The sequence below is a fragment of the Lagenorhynchus albirostris genome, chromosome 3 (assembly GCF_949774975.1).
Source record: "Lagenorhynchus albirostris chromosome 3, mLagAlb1.1, whole genome shotgun sequence".
Classification (NCBI taxonomy): Eukaryota; Metazoa; Chordata; class Mammalia; order Artiodactyla; family Delphinidae; genus Lagenorhynchus; species Lagenorhynchus albirostris.
Window position 1 is genome coordinate 53,430,145 of NC_083097.1, and position 23,647 is coordinate 53,453,791.

At 42.5% G+C, this 23,647-nt stretch overlaps 1 long non-coding RNA gene across 1 annotated transcript in view; it reads left to right on the forward strand.

Moving 5' to 3' along the window:
- The window catches only part of LOC132518094 (uncharacterized), a 479,628-nt gene that overhangs the window by 45,560 nt on the left and 410,421 nt on the right, over positions 1-23,647 (forward strand). The gene's annotated exons all lie outside the window — the stretch shown is intronic.

The window sequence follows — 23,647 nt, forward strand, 5'->3', positions numbered from 1 at the left end:
GGTTATGCTTACCATTCCTTAATCCATTTTCATTGTACACGGAGAACTTGCACACTAAGGGCATTTATTTGAAAACAATTAGTGCCCCATTAGGGGAAACACGAAGCCTGCAGGGTCTCAAATGTTCTTGACTGCTTTGGGAACTTGGTGTGTGGAAAATTGGTAAATTAATACTCGGAAAATAATTCCTTACTTTAAAACATGTTGTCTGTTATGCAACTCCCTTGGTACTGGTACCATTGTCATTAAAAATGCACGTTTTCATGTTTGTGCATTCTGTGTGTGCATAGGGCATCCATTTACTGATGGACAGAGAGATGAAAAGCTGATATTTTGCAAGTTTGTACCCTGAAGGTGGGGTATTGATATAACGGTGCAGATAATCTTACTCCTGAAGAAAGGCAGGAGTGGCACATTATCTAATGTAAGTGAGTAGAAGCGCCCAGAAGTTTACATTGATGCTCCTTTATTTCATCACCATAGCAACTCTCTGACAGATGATGTTAATATCTTCATTTTCAAGGAGAGGCTCTAAGAAGTTAAGTAACCTGTCAACTGTCACAAAGCCACTGTGTGGCAGACTCAGGAGGTAAGCCCAGAAATTATTCATGGGAGAACAGTGCAAGCATATGAAAGGGAAAAAGGTCTAGGTTGTCTTGCAATTTGTATTTGGATAAAACCTGGGAAAATGACATGAGTCTCTTTGAAAGAAAGAGACCTGCTCTGTACTAATGCCTGTTTCCTCTACAACCAGGTGAGGCATGTATATATCGTAATACACACACACAGGCACACACATTTTTTTTTTTGCTTCTTTTATATAAATTTTCATCAACTTCTATCTCAGCGTAACTATAACATTTTCTACCATCCACAAAGCAGAAGGCCTGGAAAAACTGCTGGATTTTTGCCATAGCTGGGGAAAACAGTGCAAGTTGATCATGAAAATTGTAGCTGTGATATCTCCCAGATAATTCGTACTACAGAGGCATTGACCCAGCTGGAAGTTCAGTTCATCGTATAGAAATCAACTGGTTCCTGCTTAGGGAAAAATATGTTAATGAGAATATATAACTCCAAGGACAGGGTGATATATAGTAGATACTCAATGTGCTGTTAGAATCTTAAGCCTATAGAAATATTTAAAAAATGCTTTTTATTGTTTTGAAGTATCTGAAAGAACTATATATCTCTTACTAGACTTTATGATTGAACTGTATTTAGGGTAGTAGTGTTTAGCCTATCTTTTTCAGAGGTGCCTCTGTGTCCATCTGGGAAGTTGTGTGTAGGGAAATACTGTGTGTGAGGGTGGTGACGGTGTGTGTGGAGGGAGTGTAATGGGACAGGTGGGCTTTGGTCATTCACTCCAGCTTATTCTGGAGCAGCTGGGCTATTTCTGACACATATAGTGCTTTTGTACTTGTGGAATATTCGATTTTGTTGTTAAATCCCATAATACATCAAGGATCTAAGAGATTTATTTAGGACAGTTCATCACTCAGTCATACTTAAAATATTCAGATATTTTGATGTTTTTTAAAAAATGAGAGAACATCCGCTTTGTCCTATGGCTATCACAATTGAATGTGACATAATATTTGAGAAGAAAAAATCATTATAGATTTTAAAAAGATGCACCACAAAGGAATTGAATTCCTAATTTTACATAAAAAAGGAAAAGAATCTCACTCTATGATGACAAATCTTGAACCAGCTGGAGGCTGATTAATATAGAAGTAAGAGCAACTGAGAAACATTTTGACGGAAGCAGAAGACCTGGGGTTTATGTTGAAGTTTTTGGTGTGTCCTCTGGTGGTTCTGAAACATTGACAGGAGTGCCATTTATTTCTTTGTTTCTTTGCTCGGTTGTTCACTTCTACATATTATGAAGGGACCTCAAATGCCCACTGTATAGAAGTGAATCAGGAGACTTGGATCCACTGACAGCTGTAAGACTTCTTTGTTTCTGAGAAAGGTGTGCTGTTTACATTCTAGCCTATTAGTTGTGTTTTTAGGATAACATCTTTGGTAAAAGTGCCACCTGCTTGTTGTTGCAATTGCACTGTTGCCATTTGCCTGTTTTGCTAATGATTTGCTGCAGTTGAAACATGGTTTGACTTGGTCTGGTTCCCAGGTCCTGAGATCACAAGAAACACAGACAGGTACCTGCTTGATTCTCCAAGGCTGCAGACATTCCTCAGCATGCATCGTGCAGTACATGCTGAACTTCCTGTGCCGTAGCATATCCAGCCATCAGGCCCTCACCGGAGGGCTTGGGGGATACTTGGGAGAACTTTGTTTATATGGGCTCAAGGTCAAGCAATCTGTTTTAGACCTTCGGAAACTTAGCTTAAGGAATATTAAAAGGTCTCATAAAGGAGGTTTGGAGTGTTGGCTAGCAGTTGATTTGTTAATGAGACTTAAGAATCATATCTTGTCATGCTAGTTAATCAGTTAATAAATTATTTTCAATATGATATTTCCTTTTTTCTTAAAAAAAAAGTTGGTCTCTGACAGTAAAGCGTTGCCAAGAATGTAGTCTTTGGTGATTTCCTGTGGAATATGCCTTTTCTTTTCTTTTTTTATTATGCCCCACCCCTCCTCAGTATGGAGAAACAACAAAGGAGAAAGGGAAATTTAGGGTAAATAAGGAAACTCAGGGTCAGGAATCAAACTGAGATTTTTGGGTTCCAAGTTCAGTACACTGTTTTGACATTATTCCTAGTCAACCAAGTATTTAATAGCTCATCAACAAGAACTTGAGACTCTGGCCTCATTTTTGGATTCACATACACCAGAAACTAACTGTTAGAGAGCAATGCCCAAGGGCACAGTTATCACTAGTTGATTTATACACAACCTCATTCCATGAAAGGAATGAAGTGGTCTGCAGCAATGACACATACAATAAATGATGGTAAAAAGTAAATTGGAGGAGCTGGAAGATCCAGATCGGGACAAGAGGCTGATGTGAACTTAACCAAAGGACTTCAAGTGTGTTATGTGAGGGCTCATCAGCTGTGACAGTCCAGCCTCCTCTGTGGCAGCAAGCCAAGCTGAATCCAAGTGCAAAAGGACCACAGACACAAAGTAAGGAACTAAGAAGCCTTCCCTCATGAAAATATCCTCCCTGAGTGCTTAGAATATTCGTCACCACTCAGTTCACTGCACACTAGAAAGTGAACCAGTTTAATAGAGTTAATTTACCTGTATATGAAATCACCATTTATTGTTACAGAATCAGGCACGAAGCAGGCAGTCTTGTTGGTGAAAGCAGGTCAGGTTGGGAGGTTAGTGCCCTGAGGCTGAGGCCCAAGTGGGCAATGCAAGGACCTTGTACCTGGGGAGGGAGACAGCAGTGTGCAGGTGGGGAGCTCTGATGACAAATGTGATCTACATCACAGTTTGTTTTTTTTTTCCTAGCGTTGGTCCTAGTGTAATAAATTATAAAATAAAAGGAGGCAAAGGATTTCTAATTGCTTGGTAGAGAAATATGTACAGTTAGTTCTAAGAAAAGAAAGAAACCTGGCAAGGGATGCCCTCTTTTCACAGAATACTTTGTTGAGCATTAGTTAGAACAGGATCATTCTAATAAAGCCACATCAAGACACAGGGAAGCAAAGAATTTAGGTTAGCATGATTTCATGTCATAGTCTTTTGCAAACTTTCATGGGTCATATTGTGAGGTAAGGAATAGATATCTGCGGATGATCTTAGGTACCCTCTCTGTGTTGCCTTGACAGTGATTCAGCTGGCCCTGGGGGTTTCCCCCTGACAGGGAGAGGTGTTGTGTCCAAGCTCAACTTCTCACATGAAGGGTGGCTTTTCTCCCTAGCAGGATGGCCTGCAATCCCTCATGGGCCTCAAGATCTCTGGTTGCTGGGTGCCTGGCTTTCCTGGACGATTCTGATAAACAGCTGGCATCTAAAGCCAGCCCATTTAGCAGCAGGAGTCTATCTGCCCTTCCTATAACAAAGCCACCTTCTCCTGTATGTCCTTAACAAAGGCGTAGAGAAAGGGACTCGGGTTCCTCTACTGGGACATAAGCCACACTGCTTGTCCAGAAGGGTGCCCTGGCCCCCCTCTCTATGGATACAGTGGGTGACCTCACCTCCTCTACTGTTGCCGAGCCTAGCTGTGCAGATCTCCACTTTCCTCAGCAAAACCCTTTCCTTAACCCATATTCTGTGACATTGCATTTCCCTCTAAGGTCCTTGCAGATAGGTTGCCATCCATGAGATCCAAATTTAGAACAATTGTTATGAAGGCCTCAGGAGTGATAGTCTCTTATAGCCCCGGTTTAAATGGTAGCTCAGAGATCCTTCCGATAACATAAAGCAAAATGGCATTTTCTTCATGATTGGATATCCTCTTGTGTTTAGGGTGAGTTCTCAACCTGCAGCTAATTGACTCGTTTTAGGCACCGTTATAGCCTTACATAGTAAAATGCTCCCTCTGCTTAAATTCTAATCTCATTCCTGTTAATCATGTTGCTCTCTCTAGGTGAGTACTAAGCAAGCCATAAAATGAAGTGTTTATAATCAGATTTCATACTAACTCCTGAACGATTGATGCAGAATGCTGTGGATAGTCTCGTCAACGCAGTCACCGTCACAAATGATTATTTATTCAGCTCAGACTGGGCTCTCTGCTCCGCTGGCTGCGTGCTGGGTGAATCCTAGCGTTGGTAACAAATATGGGTTCTAATGTCATGGAAACAGCAAAGCCTTATACAAGTGGAAAGTCATCGCTCAGTTGTTATTCTTTTTATTGTTGTTATTGTTGTTGGAACATTAATTAATTCAGTTCTGTCCTCTGAATTGAACTTTAACCAGGATTAGTTTTTATGACAGCAGAGGACACTGCTCATGAATGAGGGAAAATAAGGACTGAATTGGTTTTTCACAAGTCTTCCTTTTAAGCTTTGTGCCTGAATATAGCAGAACCTATTGTCTTTGTTTTCTTTCTTTTTATATTAACATAGTTTATTGTGTAGATTCAAATAGGTCACGAGTCCATAATGTCCCCTAAACAGAACATCTGCTTAAAATCATATCACTGTTCAGCTCACTTATGGATATTGAGTACTGTCTATCTACCATTTTCAGTATTAACAAAGGATTTTTTTGAGCTCTAGACAAAAAATCTAAATCATTAAATAAGATAGAGCACTGAGTACTAGTTAAGTTGAAGAGCTATACAAAGACAAATAGTTACAATAAAAGATTGAGGATTATACATTACAGGAAGGTTTGCTCTTTTTAATTTTTTTAAACCCCTAGCTGTGTAGAATTTAATTGATCATTGATCACAATCTTGGGTTTAAGACCTGTGTGGTTCAATATTTTTAATAGGATAATGAATACCTAGGAACCCACTGCCCATTTGCAGAACAAGAACATCACTGAAAATAACATCTACTCATACTGTTACTCTTTATGGTAAATTAACCTGTATTGCCCTTTATTGGTTTCATGTCATAGAAGATTAAGGTAATACAACCAATACTGGATACTTTTGGTTGATCAAAAATTATCGTGCTACTTTGGGGGTACTCTATTTGCAGTTGCAACCTCAACTTCATACTTAATGAGAGAATTGTACTCCTAGGAGGTGTGAACATCTTGTGTTCCTAGGCTTCCTAACTGTTTAGTTGCAATCTTTAGTTGATTAATTTTTTCATCCATTCATTTATTCAGAGAACATTTCCCAAGAGCTGGGAACTAAGCTTGGCTCTAGGGTTTCAAATGCCAAGTTGGGGAGACAAACTTGTAGAGAGATCACTGTAACAGGAAGTGATGCTTCTGAGAAAAGCTCTGTTTGGTCAGGAGGGCGAGGGCTGTGCTTTGTGTTCTCGGAGAGTTGGGGAAGGCCAGAGCAGCTCATTTTTCATATGGGGATTTCTGGATGAAGAAGAGGTGGAGGTTTACGGCAACAGTGAATGAAGTTACTCTTGGAGAACAGGGAGGGAGACTTGAGACAAAATTTCAGGCACCTCTTGTTCCTCTGAAAGCCCACAGGCCTTGTCAAGTTGTTTACACCTGCTAGTAGCCAGAGAAAGAAAAAGTATAAAAGTGTGCTGAGACGCCCCCCTTGGCTAGGGTTTATTCTGTGCAGATACTATTGGAGTTAAATTTTGTGGGCAAACGGGAAGATATACTTCTACTGTCTCAGAATGTGCAATGGGCAGATATAATGAGCAGCGAGCACATAATTGTGAGAAGGCTTTGTGGTTCCAACATCTTTACTAACTCCACAAATAGAACGTGTATTATAATATCAGTAATATTACAATGCTATCCCAGAAGTAATTGCCCTTCTGTCTTTTATGCACCACTCAATTGTGTCTTTTCAATGGAAATACAAAATGCATTTGGAACCCCCCCCCAGAATACAGTGTCCCCTGAGGTTTCCCCTTCATCTGTTTGCTAGAGATAATGGGGGGAGAGACCAGTGAACAAAGATTAGAAAAGCATCGTTTGGGTGTGCAGTCTACATAATGATGTCTTAGCAACAATTCGTTGTTTCTTACAGTAATCAAGTCAAAGGCTTATCATAATATGATTCTGCAGCCGGAGCAGACAGCAGATTTCTGTGGACCTGAGTCTCTCAATTAGATTTCTATGGTTTCGCCACAGGAAGCCATCAGAGGTTAAAGACTTAATTTTTCTCAGTGGTGTGTCCTGAAGAAAAATGATCGGTATGCAGTTTTCCTAACTGCCTCTCTGTCTTGTAACATTTTATTTTCTCTGCTTTCTCCTGCCATTGTCATTATGGTTCTTCATTATTACAGTAATGATGAGTAGGGTGATGTTGTCTCTGTTCTCACTTTCTAGAATTATCCTCTGGTTAGGAGAGTCTGCCCTGGGTTCTGGAGATCCATAGCTCATCTGGACTGGCCCAAAATCCGTGAACAGCCCTCTCTGGTGGGTACCCAGGTTGGGTTCACAAATTACACTTCCTCTTCCCCCTCAGAAACTTTAGTTTTAAAACCATCCCCATCTCATGGTAAAGAAAGCTATTCAGAAGTTTCATTTAAATTTTCTCTTAGCAGATGGGCTGCTTTCATGGAGTGTACTGAAAATTATTTTCAGATTTCAAAGAGACCACCCAGTACTTAGTGGGCAAAGGTAAGACATAGCAAGGCAGTGAGCGATAAGGAACAGGGCACAGTCAGATTGACACTGGAGAATCTGAAGGGTTCTTTTCATGCTGAAGCATTATATTCTCAGGAGTATTAGAATGATGTTGTCTTATTTTACTTCTTTTGACTCCATGGTGGCCCTCAGAAGGTGGAGATTTTGACATTCTTACTTTGCCAATACTTATCTTCAGGGTCTGTGCCCTGGGAAGAGATCACGATTTATAATGATGCCTGTAGAAAGTGACAGGGAGGCCTGGAAATCCAAGAACTAGGGTTCAATTGCTGCATCCTCCTTTGATTTTTAAGGTGAATGGGTTTGGCTTTATTATTCATTTCACTTCTGTCAGTTTTTCACTTAATAAAAGTGTGGCAACTCATGTTTACCTCTTCCACCTTCTGGGACAAGGGGGGAAAAGGTGAAGAGAGTCCCTGTTCATCACCCCACTAAAGGTGGGGTGGTTATCCCTACCCTTCCCACTGAGGACACACATTCACAGAACAAAAATACTGAAAATCTCCTTTGAGTTAGGATTGACTTACATAAAGGCTTTAACAAGCTTTATTGAGTTCCTTACAAATTCTCATTGGTTCCTCATTACAACCCTACAATGTAGGTACTGTTATTGTCATTATCATTCCATTTTACAGATAAGAACACTGAAGCACAGAAAGGTAAAGTAGCTTGCCTGAGGTCTCACAGCTAGTAAGATGTGGAACAGGGATTCAAACCCAGTAGTATGCTCCGAAGTCCATGTTCTGAGTCCCTGAGCTTCGCTTATACTCTTGTCTGGTGCTGGCTGGCTCTTCTCTTGGGAAAACATATGCTGCATGTTTGTTTAAAAACAAAAAAGAAAACAAAATAAAAACTACAAAACAACAGGCTCATACAAATCTCTTTGTAATAGCAGATAACCTGTAATTTTGTGTCTACTACTTTCCAGGTAGTATTTCAAGTAGAGTGAACCCCGATCCTAAGTAGGGCTGCTCACGATTCGGAGGGTGCCACAAACTGGGATTGTTTTCCTTTCTGGTGACCCTTCCTGAGATTTAGGAAACTTGTATCCAAGTGCTTAAACCCCCAAAATATAAATAAAAGAGGAACAAAATGAAGTGGCTTCTCAGTTGTAAACTCCAAAGGAAAGTATAGAAAAATCAGTGGTGGTGTTTTGATAGTCAAGGTTAAAGAATTCATTTCCTTTTTCAGAATGAACCACTTTTACTGTGTCAGACTTTATAGCCTTGTATAATTTATGTACTCCCTTGATGTTGGGAGGCTCTTGGAAACTCAGTGAACTTGCTCTAGGAACCCGTAATCATCGATTTATTTGAATTTTGGATCCTCCATTGGGGATTATGTTTAATGCCTCCTTTTATAATTCCAATGGGCTATGTGACATCTGAGTAGTGAGTATTTTCCCCTAATGTGTCTTTAAGATTAGAGTCCCAAATCATGTTGATTTGTAGCAAAATTAAGTTTTTTGTTGACTTGTTCAACTGTGCTTGTCTTTGACTCCATGTTCCAATTTAGGGCAGGGAATAATTTGCTGAACTCTGTATTCCTTCTGAATTTCAGAAAACTAATTGAAACAAAGACCCATGCCAGATGGTAGCACTTTCTTTCTTTCTTTGTTTTGTGTGTTTGTTTGTTTTACCGAATTTGAAAGTTTTGTTTAACATTGAGGCTCTCTAAGCACTAAATTCCATAGCTCCCCAGTTGTAACATAGGTAAAGGTACTAGTCAGTGAGTGAAAAAAGCTCAGGAGTAGGCAAAGAGCTAACATATCTTGAGTTTTGTGTACCAGAAATTATGCTAGTGCTTTATGCATGTTTTCTCATTTAATTCTCAAACCAGTCCTACGAGGTAGTAACTAATCACCCCATGTTTATGACTAAAGAAAGCAATATTCTAAGACTTTGAGTATTTTCCCCAAGGGCTCAAATTAAATAAGGACTGAGACTGAGAATCAAACATACGTCTGCCTGGTTCTAAAATGCCTGCTGTTTGCACCAAACTGTTCACCACGACTCACAAAGCCTGAGTTTGTTCATTTATTCATTCATTTCACAGATTTTTATTGAGCACCTGCTCTGTGTCAGGTACTCATCTAGTCCTTAGAGATTCAGTAATGTTCAAGACAGAAATTATGACTCTTCTGAAACTTTGCCTTCAAGGTGGGGTTGTGGGGAGACAAATTGAGGGGCGAAGATACACACTACACAGATAAGTTAACATTTCATGATAATGTTTTTAGAAAAATAAAACAGGAGGGTGTGATAGGAGAGTGACGGAGTCTACTTTAAACTGAATGGACAGGGAGGACCTTGTTGAGCACATGATTTGTCAGAGTTAATGTTATTTCTTTCTTTTTTACTGTTGATATTTTATCAGTAATGAAAACTACTCTTTCAAAATAGAAAAGATTGATTCTACAATTCAATGAGAATTGAAAAAATAAGCATCAGCTCCTCTTCTTGGAGGGTCAAAACCAATAAATTTTATTTCTTATTTTTCACCTGTCCTTGTCATCGTCTCTGTATTTTGCAATGCAGGTTGCCACCAGCCAGGGCAAGGCAGTCATCACTCCTTGCCAAGATTATAAAACCACCTGGACATGACTATTTCTGGGTATAATCCCCGAGAATTCCACGTGCTCTACGGTTTCAGCTGGTTAGCTGTGAAACTACTTGATTTTGGAGGAGAAAAACAGACTAAGAATAGCACATGAAAACACCACTGAGTAGTCTTTATGTTTCCCTAAGTGATGGACAAGCAAGATAGAGCATATTCAAGCAGTAAGGAGAGCCTTGAAAAGTTTGGTTTGGTGCGAAGAGTTTGTGGTACAAACACAGTGCCTGTAATTCCTTCTAAAATTTGTCAGGAAGAGGGTGAGGGTGCCAGTCTGTGGGTTCTTTATCACGAACGGTGCCTTTGTTCAGACCCCTGGTAACGTCATGCATGTTTCAAGAAACAATATTTTCGAAAGTGGTGCCTCTTTGGCTTTTGTTCGGTTACACATACAGTTATCTGGGGCTTAAGATGAGGAGGGAGGATTAATTATGCCTCAGCTGAGTGTCTGTTGTTGAACTCCTGATTCCTCACTCTCCTTTTTCCCTCTGGCTCAGTTTCTTCTTCTTTCTCCTTATCTGTGAAACACATTCATCAACTGCTGTCAGTTTCTCATCCAGGAATGGGTAGATCTCCCAGTTTTGAGTGCTTTGTCCACACTTGTTATATATTTTTGATACATTTAAACATATTCGTCCATCTGAAGATTGCAGAAAGTAGGATGGTAATGAGTTACAGCCCCTCTTTGCCTAGTTAAGGAATATCACCAGCATTTTTATTTATTTATTTAACATCTTTATTGGAGTATAATTGCTTTACAATGGTGTGTTAGTTTCTGCTTTATAGCAAAGTGAATCAGCTACACATATACATATATCCTCATATCTCCTTCCTCTTGTGTCTCCCTCCCACCCTCCCTATTCCACCTCTCTGGGTGGTAACCAGCATTTTTAAAGGGACTTTCCATCTAGTCCTTTAAGCTGGAAGTTAAGAAAGTGAATAAATCCCTGGAACTGGCCGGTGCAATTTTTTTTCCGTTAGGCATTCATTTAAGTCACAAAAGAAGAGCTGGATCCGATAAGATATATGCAGGCTGACAAGTGGCTTATTTAACTTAATATGGAAAAATATAAAATAATGGGAACTAGGTCAAAAATGGCAAAAAAGGATTAGGGCTTAAATAGAGACAGGCTTGCAGACAGTGAAGGGAAGAGGATCTGGCAGTAATAGTGTCTATAAAGGCCGACCCATCAGCTTCATGTCTGGCAGCAATTAGGAGGCCAGAGGAACACTGTGATAAATCAACTGAGGACAGGAGTGGAAAGAGAAAGGGTTGATAGGCTCTGTGGAGCTGGGTGGCTTTACAGAGGAAGAGGAGGGCTTGCAGGAGACAGTCCCCCAAGGTAGAAAGAGACAGCAGGGGAGCCTCCTCTCTGGCTCTTTGTGGGGGGCCAGGTGATTGACACAATGAGAGGAGACAGAGGAGTAGATGGAGGGAGTGGTGAGAGGTACATGAGGTTTCCTCACAATGACCTGTTGGGATTCAGGCACCACCGTCCGTGACTTTTTCGGTTTCCTCAGTTTGCCCTCTGTGGGCCTTGTGGCCCACCTCTCACTGCTAATTTCTATCCATCTCCTTGAAACTAGACTCCAAGAAGGATTGAGCTATTTAGTAGGGTCTTTCTTAGTTGGGACAGCTCCATCTCCCTTAGCATCTTGCTACTGAGTCTTTCTCCCCCTTGTCCTCCTGCCTCCCAGGGAGGCCAGGCACACACAGACATGACAACCTTCTGGACTTCAGCACTGGGTTCTCTGAGACTTGCCAGTCTGTTCCATTATTTAACCAGAACACATACCGGCTGGGTTTAGGAGTGCAGCTGGATGCCTTTCAAGGCTCATCTGAGCCTTAGCTGCAGTGTATTTTTTTTGTGTTTGCCTACATCAGGGATGCCAGTTCATGCTGGGAAGCTGAGCAGGGATCCTTTTTCTTGCATTTGCTCTGCGGAACACCATGTGCAAGGCAGTGTCCAGTCATCACTCCAAGACCATTAGGATTGCTACAGACAACAGGGGAATGAACTGTGCAAAAAGAACCATAGGCTCAAATAGACATGCTGAGCTCTGGAATTGGATTCAAATGTGCCTCTCATGCTTGAGACAAACACAATATCCTAGGAAGATGGGAAAAGCACAGTCTGCATGGTGCCTCTGTTGAGTCAGTCCTCAGCAGGGGTGGGGTGAGGACCTGAGGCCTCTAGGGACATAAGAGCTATCAAACAGTTGAGCTTAGCAAGGTCCATACTCAGGGAGGGAAATTAACTCTCACGGATCACCTGAGATGCCTATAGTGTCCTCTACCAGGAATAACTCAGGCCTTGGCCTACACATGTCTTATTTTTAGGACAATCAAGTTTACATGGTCAGTGTCTCCTAATGGGCCTGGATGACCGTTTGATGCCCAGTTATAGGACAATGGATATTGTGATTTGGAGATTTCTTCACATTTGTCTTTCAGGATATTTCCTAGCTACCAAGATATATTTATGCAAGCTCAGTCATCCCTTTGAAAACTAAAGTGAATTCACGCAATCAGAAATAAGCTTTGCTTGGAGCACGAGGTATAGCCACGAACAAAACAGATCTAAATTCTTGCCCTCAAGGCTCATACAGTCTTGTGGGTAGTCAGGGAAAACACAAAATAAGGTATTCCTTATAGGGTATGATAGATAGTGATAAGTGCTATGAAAAAGGGAAGACAAGAGGAGCATAGGGAGTGAAGGGGCATAAGGCTGAATTCGATTTTCTTGAAATAGCCAGACATCTGGCAATACACAAACATAATTTTGGATATCTGGGTGATTATTTTCAGTTATCTCTTAGATATGCAGTTTGTATAAATAATATTCTTAAATTTGTATAGTGCAGTATAATTTTCAAAGTATTTTCCTATCCACAGACTGTACCTCTGCCAATTTCACGTAGATAAGCAAATTTGCTCCGATTAGGCACATATTTGAAGTATATTAAATTTGGACTTTACAATACATTTAGGTAACTTACTGGGAAAATGCCCTTTTCCATCTTATGGATGTCTTATAGTGAACTGCATCAATTGTTCCTTCAAGAAACGGAAGAGTGAGACATCTCCCCAGTGGCCTGGTGGACTCTTGAGAATCCCTGGAATGAGGATGAGTCATTGAACACATGAGCATGTTAGTGATCTGTCACACTGCCTCGGATATGTGTGAGGATAGTCCCATTCCTCTGTCATGTATGTAGACCATGTAAGTGACTGAGGGCCCTTGCAAACCATTCCTGTCACGTATGTAGTGACACTCCACGATCACTGTCATGCCTAGGCCCTAGCACCCCACCTCCTACTTGGCTGTACATTTCTCCTTGGAGGGTCCTACTTTCGTATCAGTGTCATTTGGTCTAAATGAAGTTCATCCTCCTCTGCCTGCCCCTTCTAATCTGGCCTCTCCTCTTGAGTCTTAAATCTTTGTGGATTTCTTAGATCACCTTCCCATCCTCCAACACATTTAGAAATCTGCCTTTTCTTCTTGTCCTTTCTTCCAGTCGCCTCTGGGCCAGTTCAGGACTTGTAAACCGAACAAATGTCTGAATGATGGCCGTACTCTTCTCTCTGATCACTTCCATTTCCATTTCCATTTCCATTTCCACTTCCACATTCTCCTCCTTTTCGGCCTCTCATCCTCGGTGAGCACAAACCGCGGGCTCTAACAAGACCAACCTGAAAACTCCTTGCAGGTCCCATTCTCCGTGCACTTTGCTTATTGCCCCTCCCACCGGTCTCCAGTGAGAGAAACCAGTCCCCCTTCTCTTGCCCTCTCTGAATCTGACTCATCCATCAGGCTTTTGCTCAAGTGCAGCCTCCTCAGAGATAGGCTTGCCAGATAAAATGCAGGGTGCCCAGTTCAATATGCTCTTCGGATAAACGAATACTTGTTTACTATAAGTATTTCTCACATATTGCATGGGACACACTTATAATAAAAAAATCATTGCTTAGCTAAAATTCAAATTTTACTGGGCATCCTGTATTTTAATTTGCTAATTTTGGCAAATCTACTCCAAGAAGTCTTCTCTGGCTACTCTGACTTCAGTGCTTCCCAGAGCTCTGTGTCTGCGGAAGGGCTTATAACACTCACTCACAACCTTGAATCTTTTTACAAGAGGGTAGAATGTAAGTAGTAAATTAAAAACCATCACTGTTTGTTCTTTAATTCAGTGATTACTGAAAACCTACACATGTGCTAGGAAGTATGGCAGGCAGTGTGGATACAAAGATAAAAATGATGCCTGTTCTCAAAGGTGCCTGGCTACAGCAGCAGCCCTGCCATCACACAGTTAAAAGGCAGCATTTGGTGGCCACTGTGCTTGCTAAGTGCTGACTATCTGGTGGAGCTAGGTCTGGAAGGATAACTGGGTTGCGGGGGAGGTGGAAAGAAGGTCTTTCTGGGCAGAGAGAGAAAGATATGCAGAGGCCCGGGTGAGGGAGAGATTCGGGTGTGGCCAGGAAGCTGGAAGAAGTTCATTGTTCACGGGGAGTGTGTTGTATAAGATGACACACTGTGTGTCTGGAGGCCTGGTTGTTAACATTTACCAGGGCACCACTGAAGATGAGGTTCGGAAAGTGGACAAAAGCCAGATGGTGAAGATTTTGTGTGTCATGCTTAGGAGGTTGAGCTTATCCTGAAAGCTGTGGAGAACCATTGAACCATTTAGAGCAATGACACACTCAGATTTACTTTTCAGAAAGATAACTCAGAGAATGGACTTGAGACAAGATTGGCAGCAGGGAGACTGATTCAGAGGCTGCTGCAGCGATTCAGGCTAGAGATGCTGAGGGTAACAGACATTGAATAGATGTGAAGGCATAAGATCAACGGGACCTGTGGCCGAATTGGACATAAGTTGAGGGGGAGAAATGAATATTTCTCCTTGGGCAAGCACAGAATGGCAGAGACATCCATGAAGGTAGAGGGGACAGGAAGTTAAACAGGTTTTGGGGATGGGGATTATGAGGAGATCCATCCGAGCATGTTTTATCTCACACTTGACATTTATTCCATTTGGCTGTATTTTGTTACTCATCTTTTCATGTGCTCTGTTCTCTCCCCAAGTGGACTCTGATCCTTCTGAGGTCCTGGGCCATATTAACCCGCCTGGGTGAGCCCCAGTGCCTTTAACTCAAGACACTCCCTGTGAGTTCACCTCCTGCACAGGCCACATGGAGCCCGAAGCCTAGCCTGCCAGCAGCTGCAGCCAATATGTCTACACGGTTGAGCATGGCAGGAACTTTGAGCCAGGACACAAGTTCACCCAAGATATGCTTCCCCTCAGAGGGAAGCTAAACACCCGAGCTGACCTTGTCCCCTTCTGGGAGGGACCCCATCTCACAGTGGCAGCAGAGGCTGCGGGTCAGTGGGGTGATGACCGGGCCCTCAGAGACCTTGCTCTCTCTCTTTGCAGAACCCCATAAATCCTTCCAAAGGGAGTAATTCCCTCAGGATCAAGAGGGCCCTCCGCATTCCTGAAATCAATGAAGGCAAAATGTACAGGGATTTCTGAGAAAAGTAACTGTGGTGTGAGCATGATCCCTGGGTGTTACTATGCAGCAGAGGAGGCCTTTTTTTTCCCCCTCCACTGAATGGTGTTCTTTGCTCTCAAGTTAACTCATGCACTGGATTTGGTCCAAGTACATTTTGTTTCTTGATTTCCAGCCAGCCTTCTCTCAGTTGTGGTGAATTCTCTGCTTCGCTCCTGTCCTTCCCCCATCCCGTTCTCTCTCTTTGTCAGCCTTTCAACTTTTCTACGTGACTGAACCGATACAGAGGCAAACCCACGGCTTAGGTAGGGCTTCCCCTGGAGTGAGGCCGGAGGGAGTCTTTGAATGGCAGCCCCTCACTCAGCCACAGCCTGCGCAGCAAGGAAGGTCTGCGAGCGGCTGAAGCAGAATATGTTTGAACTCTGCCCCCTGCCAAATGATTTCCAGATGTGTAAACTCCAGCCTCCCTCTGTTCTCTGAGTGTAGCCCTGCCAACATACATCTGCAGATTTCTAGTGCACAGGAAACATGAAAGAGTATCTTTTACAACATCTGCTCTCTTTCCCTAGTTCTCCCCCTCTGTCCTCTCAGACTGCCCAATATTTCATCTCCTCCCCTTAAACACATTCATTAAGGAATCATTGCATAGCTCACCTTGACTCACAGATGCCAGCTCATCAGTCCTCACCCACCCTCCCTGCCCCCACCAAGCCTGTTCTTGGCTCTCTGGACAGTTGACCATAGCACCACTAGACTCATTAAAGGAGCATATTGGACTTGCTGAGGGAGAAAAGAACCGAGTTTTCTCCATTGGGCTGGTGCCAGTCCACAAGCTGCAAGGGGAGAGTTTGGCCATAAGGAGGACAGGGCAGACCCTTAAGAGTTTGCCCGCCGCACATCCTTGGGAAGAGGTGAGGTCTTTCAGGGCAAACCATTTTCCACGGACATTCAGTTTCCTGGAATAAACAAGGCAGGCTTCTGTAAAATTGGAAGTATTTATATGCAGAATGAGTTCCTTGCGTTTCATCTCCTGGGGGATGGTACCCATCAAACTAAGAGGAGAGAAGAAGACCTGTTCTTAACATAACTCAGAGGGGGAGAAAAGAATCAGAGATCCCTTCAGCAAAATAGAACAGAAGATTGCTACTGAGGCATCCACTCGCTAGGAAAACAGTTTGATCACTGTGGAAATGAACACTTGACCTTCATTCTTCCCTTCATCCATGTGGACCCTAAACTCTCTTCAGCTCCATCCCAGGGGACGTGGAATGGAGCCAAATGACAAAATCTAGGAGAGGGAAAGAGGGTGCCCTATGGAAGGGAGCAGAGAGTTGAAGGGGCCTAAGGGCTCGGGGCCCTGAGAGAGGAAAGCTTTTAGGTGAGGGGTCCCTGCCAACCCAGGACCTGTGTTGAAGGCCTGCAGGCTTACCTGGGAGGAGTATAGCTTTCAGGGGCTCAGGAGAGCTGCTTCTGAGTAACCCCCTAGGGCGAGCCTCATAGGTAGCTAATAGGGGACTTTCTGGACCCTGGGTAAGACTGTCCTGCCTGATCTGAAGGGTGCAGTGGAGGAGAGTGGGCGGCATTTACGTTCTGCTTTTATTTTTTAAAAACTATAACCATATTTAACTGTACAGTTCGGTGGCACTAAGTACATTCACATTGTTGTGCAACTCTCACCATCATCCATCGCCTGAATTTTCTGTTTGTAGGACATCTATTAAGTTAACATTTTGCTTTAATGGTCCCAAGCACCTCAGTCTCTGTTGTCAGATGAAGCCCTAAGATTTGTCTGGGTTTTTGCCACCATAGCCTCCCTATTTGAAACAAACACGTCAGCCTCATACTTCAAGTAGGGCTTGTTTCAGAAAAACAAAGGGAGGAGATAAAGCTGGTTCAGGAATTCCCCTCCTTCCACCTGTGTCTTTCCATGCAGCTCCCCAGAGATGCCAGAACACTCCTGCAGCTCTAGTAGCTCCTTCCTAAAGAAGAGCAGGATCTGTAGGCTCTGCTCTTTACCCAGGGTGGCTGAGGGTAAATAAGCCTTTCTCTTCTGCATGAGGACTTGACCTTTGGGTAACTGTAAAGCTCTGTTATTCTGGCAACCTTTTAAGGGTAAAATGCAAACTGTATTTCCAAGCAACATTGCTGGCAATAAAATAACCCCTGTCTGGTCAGTTGTATTCGGGCTGGGAGGAGCTATCAAGGACCATACATTCCTGCTAAGGACACCATTCTTTTTTTTTTTTTTTTCCGGTACGCGGGCCTCTCACTGCTGCAGCCTCTCCTGTTGTGGAGCAACAGGCTCCGGATGCGCAGGCTCAGCGGCCATGGCTCACGGGCCTAGCCGCTCTGCGGCATGTGGGATCTTCCTGAACCGGTGTCCCCTGCATCGGCAGGTGGACTCCCAACCACTGCGCCACCAGGGAAGCCCAGGACACCATTCTTTAGGCCTCCCTGGGTGTGGTGACTTTTATAACGGGGTGTCCCCTGGGAGGCATGAAAGCCTGTCTAGGAAGTTGTTATAGGAGTTACTGGCTCCTTTGGGGAGTGAGGATATTAAGCCAGGTTAGCTCTCACACCTGCCCAGTGTGGCTCTAATCCCTTGTATCTGAGCAGAAGCTAGTGCTGAATGGCTGTGCAGGTTGATATACAGACTTTCCCTGATGCAGATCCCTGGTGCTGACCTGCTGGTGACCTGTGGTCCTGCCCTACATTGTTCTGAGTAGATCAGTTGTGGCCTATGATTATCGTGTGAGTGTCTAGTTGGGGCTAAGAAGATCCTCTGATGGGTGATATAGAAGGTATAGCTGACTTCCTTTAATGTGTTACTCCCCTCAGGGGTAATTACCTTTTACAAAAGTAGACTGGTGGGTGGAGGGCATACTTAGGGTGCCCAGTGTGCCTCACATTACACCCATAGGGCACGTTCTGGCTTCAGGACTTTTAAACCCCCCTCAAATGATGCCCGAGAAGAATATGGGCGGTATCTAATTTTGCTTTGCATATACCTATCACCCAAAGCTGTTAGAACTATAAAAATCACACTGGGGGGGCTTCCCTGGTGGCACAGTGGTTGAGAGTCCGCCTGCTGATGCTGGGGACATGGGTTCGTGCCCCGGTTCGGGAAGATCCCACATGCCGTGGAGCGGCTAGGCCCGTGAGCCATGGCCGCTGAGCCTGCGCGTCCGGATCCTGTGCTTTGCAACGGGAGAGGCCGCAGCGGTGAGAGGCCCGCGTACCGGAAAAAAAAAAAAAAATCACACTGGCCTTCTACATGACAGTTCTTACTATAAAGGCTCTAACTTCAAAATTCAGGGAACTAATGTGAACACGGGTTTCCATTTTCTAAGTTTACCTATACCATTATAAACTCAATTACTGGAGAAATAACTAGTGGTTTCACTATGACATGGAGCAGGGTGAGAATTTCATTTATTACCTGTCCTCTGTACTTTCTCCTCTAACCAGAAAAATAGTAGCAAATGGCATTTATGATTTCTTGGTAGCAGTGTAAGGTCGAAACAACTCTGTATTTCCCTTTCTACAGTACACAGTTATTCTGGTAAATGTCTCTAGGTCACTTTGGGGAAAGATTGAGGGAATGCTTATTGTTTATACTTGTAATGGACTTGCAGGGCTCTTCTTCGAGAAGACCCAGTCTCCCCTTCAATCAGTGGGCTCTGAGTCTATGAACAAACTTACCTGGGAACCCAGGTGGAGGGCCATGATTTTTCCATTGTAGCATCCAACTTAAGCTTTCTGCTCTGTAGCTCTTAAGTTTTTTTTTCCTTCTTTTAAATAAAATTCAAGAAACAATGTACTTCTGTCCATCTGTGTTACCCCTCAGAATACCATGATCTGTATCAGACATCAGCACAGGCTCGAAGCAAAGCACTGTCAGGTTGCACCTGTGTAAAGCTAATCAAGACTTGGGGCTTTGTTGCACTGGTAGCTCGAGTAACACGTGAGAGTTGAGAGGATTTGAAATAGAACACAGATGTGTTCTGATGTGTCTAGGCCGAGGGTCAGTCTTTGCTGGCCCCAGGTGAGTCCTATCTCCTGGCATTGTATAAGCCACTCCCCTTGCATAACTTACCTCTAACCAAAGAAGACAGCAATATTGAACGGCCATCACTTCTGTGACTAGGTTACCAGAAATGTGACTTCTGCCTTGCTAGAAAATTCTCTCTTTTGGCTTTAATGAAGCAAGTTGCTATGTTGGAGAGGCCCACATGGCAAGGAACTAAGGGTGACCTCCTGTCCGCAGCCACCAAATAACCAAAGCCTGCATTCCAACAGCCCAACGGAACTGAGTGCTGCCAACAATCATGTAAGTAAGCTTGGACACATCCTCCCATGGTTGAGCCTTCGGATGAGGCCCTAGCCCTCTTTGACGCTTGAACGCAGCCCTGTCAGAGGCTGTGAACACAAGTTCAGCTGAGCCTTGCCTGGATTCCTGACTCACAGAAGTTGTGAGCTAAATAAAGTGTATTGTTTTAAGCTGCTAAATTTTAGTGCATTTTGTTACTAGGATGACAGTCAGTTCCGGTTTGCCTGGGACTGTTCTAGTTTTAGCATTTTAAGTTCTGTTTTTTTAAACTTTTTTTTTTTTTTTTTCCTGGTATGCGGGCCTCTCACTGCTGTGGCCTCTCCCGTTGCGGAGCACAGGCTCCGGATGCGCAGGCTCAGCGGCCATGGCCCACGGGCGCAGCCGCTCCGCGGCACGTGGGGTCCTCCCAGACCGGGGCACGAACCCCCGTCCCCCGCTTCGGCAGATGGACTCCCAACCACTGCGCCACCACGGAAGCCCTAAACTTTTTCAGAATTGAAATATAATTCACATATAACGTTATATTAGTTTCAGGTGTACAACATAATGATTTGGTATTTGTATACATTGCCAAATAATAACCACAATAAGTCTAGTTAATATCCATCACCACACATAGTTACAATTTTTGTTCTTGTAACGAGAACTATTCTCTTGGCAACTTTCAAATATGCAATACAGTATTATTGACTATAGTTACCATGCTGAACATTACATCCCCATCACATTTTTTTTTTTTTTTTTGCGGTACACGGACCTCTCACTGCTGCGGCCTCTCCCGTTGCGGAGCACAGGCTCCGGACGCGCAGGCTCAGTGGCCGTGGCTCACGGGCCTAGCTGCTCCAAGGCATGTGGGATCCTCCCGGACCGGGGCACAAACCCGTGTCCCCTGCATTGGCAGGCAGACTCTCAACCACTGCGCCACCAGGGAAGCCCCATCACATATTTTTATAACTGGAAGGTTGTATATTTTAGCCCCCTTCACCCATTTCTCCCCTCCCCCCAGTCTTCCACCTCTGGCAACCACCAAACTGTTTTCTGTAACTATGAGCTTGGTTTTTGTTTGTTTTTTAGATTCTATGTATAAGTGAGATCATATAGTATTTGTCTTTCTCTGTCTGACTTATTTCAGATAGAAATAGCATAATGCCCTTGAGGTCCATCCATATTGTTGCAAATATCAAAAATTTATTCTTTTTTATGGCTGAACAATATTCCTCTGTGTGTGTGTGTGTGTGTGTGTGTGTGTGTGTGTATCACATTTTCTTTACCCATTGATCCACTGATGGACACTTAGGTTGTCTCCTGTATCTTGGCTATTTTAAATAGTGCTGCAGTGAACATGGGGGTACATATATCTTTTCAAGTTAGTGCTTTTGGTTTCTTAGGATAAATACCCAGAAGTGGAATTGCTAGGTTAATTTTTTGAGGAATCTCCATACTGTTCTCCATAGTGACTGTACCAATTTATAATCCCACAAACAGTATAAAAGGTTTCCCTTTTTTCTACATCCTCCCTGTTTTCTACTTGTTATTTCTTGTCCTTTTGATAATAGCCATTTTAACAGGTGTGCGGTGATAGATATCTCATTGTGGTTTTGATTTGCATTTCCCTGATGATTAGTGATGTTGAGCATCTTTTCATGTACCTCTTGGTCATCTGTATGTCTTCTTCAGAAGAGTATCTATTTGGATCTTCTGCCTATTTTAAAAATTGGATTGCTTGCTTTTCCTTTGCTGTTGCGTTGTATGAATTCCTTATATGTTCTGAATTTTAACCCCTTATCAGATATATAATTTGCAAATATTTTCTCCTATTCAGTATATTGTCTTTTCATTTTGTTGATTTCCTTTGCTGTGCAGAAGCTTTTTAGTTTGATGTACTTCCACTTGTTTGTTTTTGCTTTTGGTGTCAGGAAAAAAAATCATTTCCAAGACCTCTGTCAAGCTTACTGAATATATTTTCTAAATTTTAGGACAATTTGTTATTAGAATGACCAACAGTCTGTGTTTGCCTGGGGCTGTTCTAGTTTGAGCACTGAAAGTTATGAGTTTCAGTAAAATCCACAATCCTAGACAAACTGAGACAATTGGTAAGTGTATTTGTGATGTAGCAATAGATAATTAATACACTTATGCATATGCTATTTCTCATGGATGCAGGTGTATTTTCAAGATATATTCCTAGAAGTGGATTTTTTCAGGTCTAAATGGTAAATTCATCTAGAATTCCAAATTCCCCTTTGTAGAGATTGTAACATTTCATACTCCCATCTGCAATGTGAGAGTGCCTCTTCCTCCATGGTCTCTTAACAGTTTGTTCTAATTTTCTTTTTTTGATAATTAAGTTAATTTAATATTTGATTACATGTGTAAGTGTAAGCTGACTCAAATTAGAATAAAGTTATACATTTAAACATTAATTAAAATTTGTAGAATTAAAATGCATGATTTATACTTTGTTTATTCCCATAAACTCATTTCACTGAATTCACAAAGGGAAACAAATGAATATAGTCAATCATTGGTTACTCAACCCGTGTGTGTGTGTGTGTGTGTGTGTGTGTGTGTGTGTGTGTGTGTGTGTGTGTGTGTGTCTGTTTGTATGTGTCTGTATGTGTCTTCTCAACCTCCCTCCCCCATAACTTGCTTTCATGTAAATTGTTGACTAAACTTCCAATTTCACTTTCAGTCTCTTGCTCCATCATGGTAGAATTAGCCAAAATGGCATGTTTAACTTCAGTATTGGAACGTATGCTGTGGTAGACGGAAGAAAAGATGGTGGTTTGAGTGGACCCCTGTGTGATTGCTAGCAGATTTGGCACATTCAGATGTCTATAATAATGTTCCCCAGCAGAAAATAAAGTGTAGGTGAAGTGACTCCCCATTCCTCTCAATTCTGTTACCCAGTGGCATAAGCTGAACAGACACATTTATGGTTACGATTGTTTGGGAAGTGTCCTTAGGGTGGCTCCCTGGAGAGTGCTTCCTGGAGTGTCACCCTGTGTGTGTACAGTGGCTTCCTTTCAACAGGAAGTGCACCCAACAAGAACGTCTCAGTTTTGATTTCCCCTGAACTGGTTTAAACCTCCCTTTTAGGAAACATGGGGGTGAAGGAAACGCAAACGAGGGTAAAATTAGATTAGGAGCCCAGTGTAGACGAACTGTTTTGCCTTATGTCCTGTACCTGGCAGGACTTGTGATCTTGTTTATTATGCGTTCTGTTTATATTCCTTGCTTTCCCCAAACTGCTCCCCCAGGCAGGACAGCCTGTGAGGTGGTGTGAATGGAGGATTTGTAAGGTGGTGTGAATGGGGCTCTTGTAAACAGAAGTGAGGCTGAGAAGGTTCAGGCCCACAGGCAGTCAGTCCCACCGGCTGCTGGTCCTCTTATATTTTATAACCTCAGGAGGTTCTTTTATTCTCATTTTTATCATTTATTCTAGGTATTCTTTTATAAATCTGCTTTTAAGCACTTCACTCAGCAGTTGTCCCTATTCATTCCCCTCATCTGAGAGTTCACTTTTTTTTTTAAGATTTTAGAATTTGCATCTTTATACCTGTTTTGTAGATTTAATTGTGTTTTTAGTGATCAGGAGAAAATTGTCTGAATTCTTTAGAATCCAAATAAGTTAGCCAGCCCCTACAAAATGCAAAATTACATACTTTAGTAAGGAAATGTTTTGATGCTCTTTGGGTACACTGGATACTAATATAAGAAGATGGGGGGAATTGGTAATTTGGCTGCTAAGGTATCTTTTTCCTGATTTGGAATAAGTAACAGGGCTGGGTACTCTTTTCATGCAGTTTTGAGGACATAGAGTGATGTGACTTATAACTAACTTGTACATTTCTATTCATTTTCAGTTTAACTGAAAAAGAAAAAAATCAAAGATTAGCATTAAAATAATAGGAATCTTCTATGAGATCAGCACATTTGTTCTCAAGAAAACTAAAGCAGAGGAGAAATCCAGATATTCACAACTTTTCATTTTTAACTTTCTAGTTTTTCAGTATTATTTAATAAAGTTAATTA